The following is a 6,706-nucleotide window of genomic DNA, read 5'->3' as shown; positions in this document are numbered from 1 at the left end:
TTTGTCCATCTGGAAGATTGCTTCCCAGACCAGCTTCCCGCTAAAGATACTCACCTCTCACTGTCGGATGATCGACACAACAAATCTCTCTGATGAAGCAACTTTGTTGAGTCACGGCCCAGGACACAGCAGCCTTCACACCCCTGTGGTTGTGTGTATGAAAGTCTGTGCTTGTGAGACAGTCTACGGTGTGCGGACATAATGGAATGTACACGGTCTGGGGTTAGTGTGAACACAAGGGTGAGAGTGTGCGTTGGTGTGAACAAGGATGTGTGCACCTGTGTGTGCACGCAGGTGCGTTCAGATATTCCTGTCAATGCAAACGTGCACACTTGTGTTTGTATGTGCATGTGTGGTACATGCAGAAACACAGAAAAATCTGTGTTTATTGTTGGTTATATGTGTGTACCTTTAACTCTCAGGCTCTGTTGGCCCTGATCCTGTCTCCATGAAAAAGATAGCATTTAAAAAACGTCAGAATAAACCGAGCTGCTGAGACCTTCAGTCTCTGGTGTAGAAACCAATAAGATCACTTAGGGAAAAAATAAAATAAAATAAAACCTAGCACCTTTACTGCTGTCATACATTTTATTTCCTCAAACAGAATCATAAAACGAGCGGTTTGTTTTGTATCCACTCCCACATAACGTCGTCACTCGCAAGAGAAGCGAAAATCTCCATTATAAAACGTCGCCTTTTGAAGCGGTGAAAGCAGGCCAACAGCGCCCCCTCTCTGCAGCAGCAGTGCCTGCAGCTGAGCTCCAAAAGAGCAGGCTGATATCATTCGTCCTGAGCGCCAGCTGCTTCTGTCTGAGACCAATTGCTTCACATCATTTCTCCACTCCTTCTCTCTGCTGTGAGGACGCTCTCTTCCTCCACCTGCTTCCTGCAGAGCGTCTGAGGTGAAGACGTCACAGCTCACTTTACTATTCACTGCAGCTGGCCTCTGCACCTTTTGACAATCTTCGAAGACTGGCGAAACCTCGACGACCTCATTTCGATGTCTTGGAGTAAAAGAAAAATACAAATATATTCAACCCAATAAACAAGACATTCTGACTAAGTTTTTCACGGCTGAATACAGCTAGAATCAAATGGACTACAAAGTTAGGTCTTTTGTACTTTTTTTGTACATAGTGCAACTTTAAGTGTTTAGTCAACTGCTCTGTTTTCTTTTAAGTTTTATTCAAATGCAAGGTTTTTCAGTTGTATACTTTTTTACCTCCCGAAGTACTTAGATTGGATGTACTTTATTAGTCCCTCAGTGGGGAAACTCTACAAAGAGAAGGCTGTATTTTGGTTCTGTGATTAATATAGTATTTATCTTTGATGGGACTTTCATAGCTGTGTGGTATTTTCCAGCAATTTGCCACTGTGATTTATGGAATTCATTTTATTGTTGACTTTACATTCCTCTGTATCTCCCTTTACTTTTTTATTGTATTTATTGTACTTCTTTATTAACGTTTTCCAGCAATTCATTTTTCTATTGCTGTTTTCCCACTTCATTATGGTTGACTTTCCCCAGTTTTCTCCTTTTTTTTCCCGCATTCATACTCTTTTAAATATATTTAAATGTCAACTTAATTGTCAGGATTTTCCCCCCAGCAGGTTTATTGTCAATTCTACTTGGATCTTGTCGACCAATATTTTCCCTCCATTCAGTGTCTGGTAATTTCATTCCTTCATTTTCCTTTCCCCTCAAATTTCTTCCTTGCTTGTTCGTTTTTGTTTGTTTTTAGTTTTTTGGTTGGGTTTCTGCGGCCAGCTCTTGTTTTCTGTGGCTTTCATGGAAGTGTGTGTTTTATCTTCAGACGTACTTGTGGCGATCTTCTTGTCTGTTAGTATTCCTGGGTCTGGCCTGGTGCTCACTTATGGACAGACCAAAACAGGCAGTGCACGACATAATACAGGTGGTCATAATGTTCCTGAGACCCACTTGACTACCGTGCATCATGTAAATGATGTTAGTGGACCCAGAAGGACCCCCCTCAGGACTCTCCTAAGCGCTGTGTTCTGTGATCCATAAGAGCAGGCAGCCACAAGCCGGTGACGGCGCCGACCGATGTGCTGATTTATAGCCGCGGGCTCTTGCTTCTGAAGCCTTCCGCTGTCAGAAAAAAGGGGCGCCGGGGAGCACATCTTACCAAAGTTAAATGAAGGTTAAATGGTTGGACTTGAAAGAGGGAGAGTGGCGGGAAGGTTAATGTGGGCTTTGTTGAGACGCTGGAACTGCTTGTAGCTGTTGGGCAGGATGGTTGAAGGTCTGGCTGAGGGTCAGGACGCCTCGGGGGGGTCACTGAGGAGGGCGCAAGTAGACCCACTCACGCTGCGAGCAGGAAGATGGCGGATGAATAAATGAGGTTTCATCATGAGACTGGATATATTGAGGGTTTCAGAGGACTGATCGGTTTTCTTTGTCCGGGAAACTGGGGAAACATCCTTTCAAACACGCGCTTGTGATTTCTGTGTCCACCAGAGGGCGCTGATAAGCACCTATAGCTAAAGTGCATCAGCAGCTCCATGCTAAAATGGTGGATTGAATAATAAGAAAAATGCTTCCTCAGCAGATTTATCTGTGTTATATTGCAGCCAAAGTGGTGAAGTGTGTTTCTGCTGAGCTTACTAAAGCAGTTATTGGAGGGAAAGTTAGACAACTGAAATTTGGTTGAGATAACAAACACACATGTGAGTGGCATGTACATAGAAAAGTATGCAAAACAATGCAAACAGTCTATAAGTAAACATGAAATGGGCATAGCTACTGTAAAGAAAAAGTACAGTGGCAGTGTCCACTTTCCAACTGGAACAATGGGCATTGTTGAGTAGCTTTATAATGCATGTTGTAGCTAACATGCTTATAGCGGAAAATGTGTGGTGTCAGTGACAAGCTAATGCAGCTCAGGTGCTAGTGTCTCCAATTTACTATGATGAGTTAAAAAGTTAAGGTAGCTTGTTGATGAGCAAGAGATTCATTTAGCTTATAGACAAGGTAGCGTGGTACCTCGGTTTTCGACCACAATCCGTTCCAGACTGCCGTTCGAGAAGAGATTTGTTCGAAATCTGAATCGATTTTTCCCATTACAATCAATGGAAAAAGAAATAATGTGTTCCAAGCCTTAAAATAGGCTTTTGTAGGAGTGAATGTAGAGTGTCTGCTGCAGGTGCGCTGTTCCTCTATGTGTGTGGCCGCTGCATGTGGGAGGGGTTGCCGAGTGAGTGACGTCTCTCCAGAAGTGAAGAGGTGCCCGGTGCGTGTCCAGCTCTGAATGTGCAGTTTGGCTGTGACAAAGTCATAAACCAAGTCACGCTCTGTCCCAGACTCGCCTCATCCCTGTCCCAGCTCCAGCCCACAACAGGACATCAAACCCTGGAGTGAGCGCTCCAGCCTCGGAGGTGTGGAGAGCGAGCACCTCCCCTGTGACACTCTACTACGGTCCATATCCATTCAATATGAAGAAAAAACGAACTCCGATTTGTACGAAGTCCAGGACATACGAAAACCGTGGTACCACTGTATTTCTCAATGAAAATGCCCCAGAAGGGTAGTCAAAGCGCTTCAGCAGCCGACATGTCTTGTGTCATAACAGGTGTCTCCGTCATATAACCACTTGACACAGCCACATGCAAGCTGAGGTATTTCACACAAGTAAAAACGTCATCCAGTGAGTTAAACCGCAATGGATGCTACAGCAAATAGCATTTATGTGAACAACTGGAGCTGGTTCAAGTTTCTGAGCCATATTTCTTTCTTTTCCTCTCAAAAAGTGCATGTGCATCGACAATGAGCAGAAATGGAGGGCCTACTGACGTGGGAAAGAGAAACAAAAGAGTGACACACCACTGTGCCGCTGGTGCTGAGACGACACAGGTCAGGTGACGAAACTGTGAGATGCATTGTGTTCTGGTTTTAGCCGGGTTGGCTCAAACATCCAGCGTTACTCAAAAACAGCCTACAGCATGCAACAATCCACTAGCGGTCTCCGACTACAGCAATATGAAGTAAGTCTCACAAAAGAGAGATTCATGAGCTTTGACAATCCGTTTATGAAATGACACGTATTTCTAAAAGTTGTGTCAAGTTCAGTTTGTCCAGCGCCTTCGAATGAGTTTTTTTAATTTAATGTGCTACAGTGTCAGCATACTTATATTTTGAAAGCTTCACAAAATATTGCAGCCAAAGGCTGCCACACTGTTACACGCACCCAGTTGTAAACCATCAAATCGCACACTATGAACTGCGATCAAAATTTGAGAGCTCTGGTTATAATGAAGCTGCGAGTTGCAACACAGACATGTCTGAGAGCTGCGAGAAGCTAAGGAAGCTTGAGCAGACGAAAACACCCGGCGTGCTCATTCATGAGTGCTAATGTTGCTAATATAAGCAAAGCCACATGTTAGCTGAAGGTTCCAATATGCTGAGAGCTTCATTGGATAAATGGATTAAATGTAGATTGGGTGGCTTTTTAAAGCGCTAACAGTGAATTGGCATGTGCCAAGAAAAATCAGCTAGATGGATGAGGAACTAAGGTGCAACAGATGCAACAAGATGCACTGTATAGCTAAGATGGCGGATGTGAAATGTACAAACATACAACATAGCTGATTTCTTGTAGTGCTGAACTACAACAAGCACAATGAGAGATACACTAGCATAATTAAAAGCTGTAAAGAATCAATTAGTTCTGGCTGCGTTTTTGTAGATACAAGATTGAAGGGTAGATTAAATGTGCATGAAACACTTGTGAACATGCTAATGTAGCGGCGTAGCCATGAAGCTGCCATTATCATAGTAAGGTAGTTTTGTTTTGCTATTCTCCTGCTTTGTTTCGATGAGAAAGTATTTGGCGGCGTTCAGTTCCTCCATCCTCGTCCCTCGTGAGTGTGAAACCTCATTACTACTGACGTGCCTTCGGCCTTGACTCCCCCACATCCGTGCAGGAGCTGGAGCTTGACTCGGTTTTCCAAGGTCAAGTGCCTCTTTGTCTGCGGCCCCCACAGCGCCCCCTACAGGGGGATCTGTCTCGTTTCCATCTAAAGAAGCCGCAGGGACTCCTTGTTCCTCTCCGTCCGGCTCAAGCTCGCCGCCCCATTAAACGCTGACCCCAGTCCCTGCCCCGGGGTCTTCAGCCTGAGCTCAGCAGGCCGGGAAGCTATGATGAGGGCGAGGGGAGCGCCAGGTTTACATCTTTAAATGTTGCTGGCGGAACTAGACCAGTAATCGCTGGATTTGAAGCAGTGGATCTCCACCGCCACTGATGAGGGAGCTGCTCAGCTAATGAGGCTTTTCACTTGTGCTGACTCGCTCCACTCTGACTGATTCGTTCCATCTGTCTCATCGTCGGCGTCTGTCACTAGTCCTCAGGAGCAAGGCGTGGAACGGCCGTTCATTCTGCACTTGGGAGTTGATCCCATTCAGTGTTGATCAGATCATAGTTCTGGCAGGGATTTGTTCTGCTTCTTAGTATTTTAGCAACTTGACGCAATACTAAAGAGAAGGGGAGTCAGTTTTGAGTCAATGTTTATCAGCTTCAATTTCATGGATTTGAATTGTTGATATTTCGACTCTCCGCTTGCTGGTCTGTCTGAGGCCAAGTCTTGAACACTAATATTTGAGGATATTAAAAAGCATTGTTCGTGGTCTAGTTTGGTATCGACTGTATGCAGGCTGCATAAAATTGACTTGATGGACCATAGCTGGCCTGCAGGACTTGAGTTTGATATCTGCTGTACTGTCTCTGGAGTCAGACTTGCTGTCCATATTTGCAATAAATGTCTCCAGTATCCTTCTCTTCTTCATGTGCCGCTCTGTGCTCTGTTGTTATGACTGTCCTCATTGGAGACTCAACAAGTGTCATCTTCAATAAGAATTTTCAGCAACACTAACACCACAATGTTCACTGGAGATTTTCTACTTTTATTTTTATCTAACATTTAACTTTTGATACATTATTATTTTTCCTCATCCAACTTTTGTCTTTTCAGATTTTATTTAACTTTCCAAAGCATATTCTTAATCTTATTTAAATATGTGTTTACATTTTCCCTTTTGTACATATTTTATTACACAAATTCCTCATCTGTTTCTGCAGTTTATTCAAGCGAAAACTGGTGACAGAGAACACAAGAGATATACACTACGAGGAGATTTCAGCAGGCCACGACTTCCCATCGACTTGATAAATATTCTCTTTATTCAATACTTTATTAAACCAACAGAAATGCCTCTGGTGTTTGCTCGATCAGAGGTGGTGGAAAGACTGATAACCGCTTGTGAAACATCTGTTACCAGACAAACAAATAAGCGACTCTGTCAACACAAAAGTCTTTGATTACGTTCTGACAGGATATTTGGTGACTTTATATTAGCGGTAAAAATAGACTCAGTTGAGCTTTCCTGCAGGTGTCCTCCATTTTTGGACGTTGGACGTGGTTTTTAAAATGAAATTACCAAACACACAACCTTTACTGTGCTTGGACAGATTCTTAATGCAGTTAAAAATGTAGATTTAATTTGATTAGATATTTTTTTATTTTAGGCTACAAGCAATATTCTACTTTTACTACTTTTTTACTATTACTTTTTACTCATAACCAACACTTAGATTAGACACCTTTAATTATTAAATATCTGCATTATTTTGTGAAAGATTTGTTTCTGAAAATATTGATATTGTTTCAATTTGAACCATCTCCTGTGTTATGC

The sequence above is a fragment of the Synchiropus splendidus genome, chromosome 4 (assembly GCF_027744825.2).
Source record: "Synchiropus splendidus isolate RoL2022-P1 chromosome 4, RoL_Sspl_1.0, whole genome shotgun sequence".
In the NCBI taxonomy this organism is placed as follows: Eukaryota; Metazoa; Chordata; class Actinopteri; order Syngnathiformes; family Callionymidae; genus Synchiropus; species Synchiropus splendidus.
Note: the sequence above shows the minus strand (reverse complement) of the source record.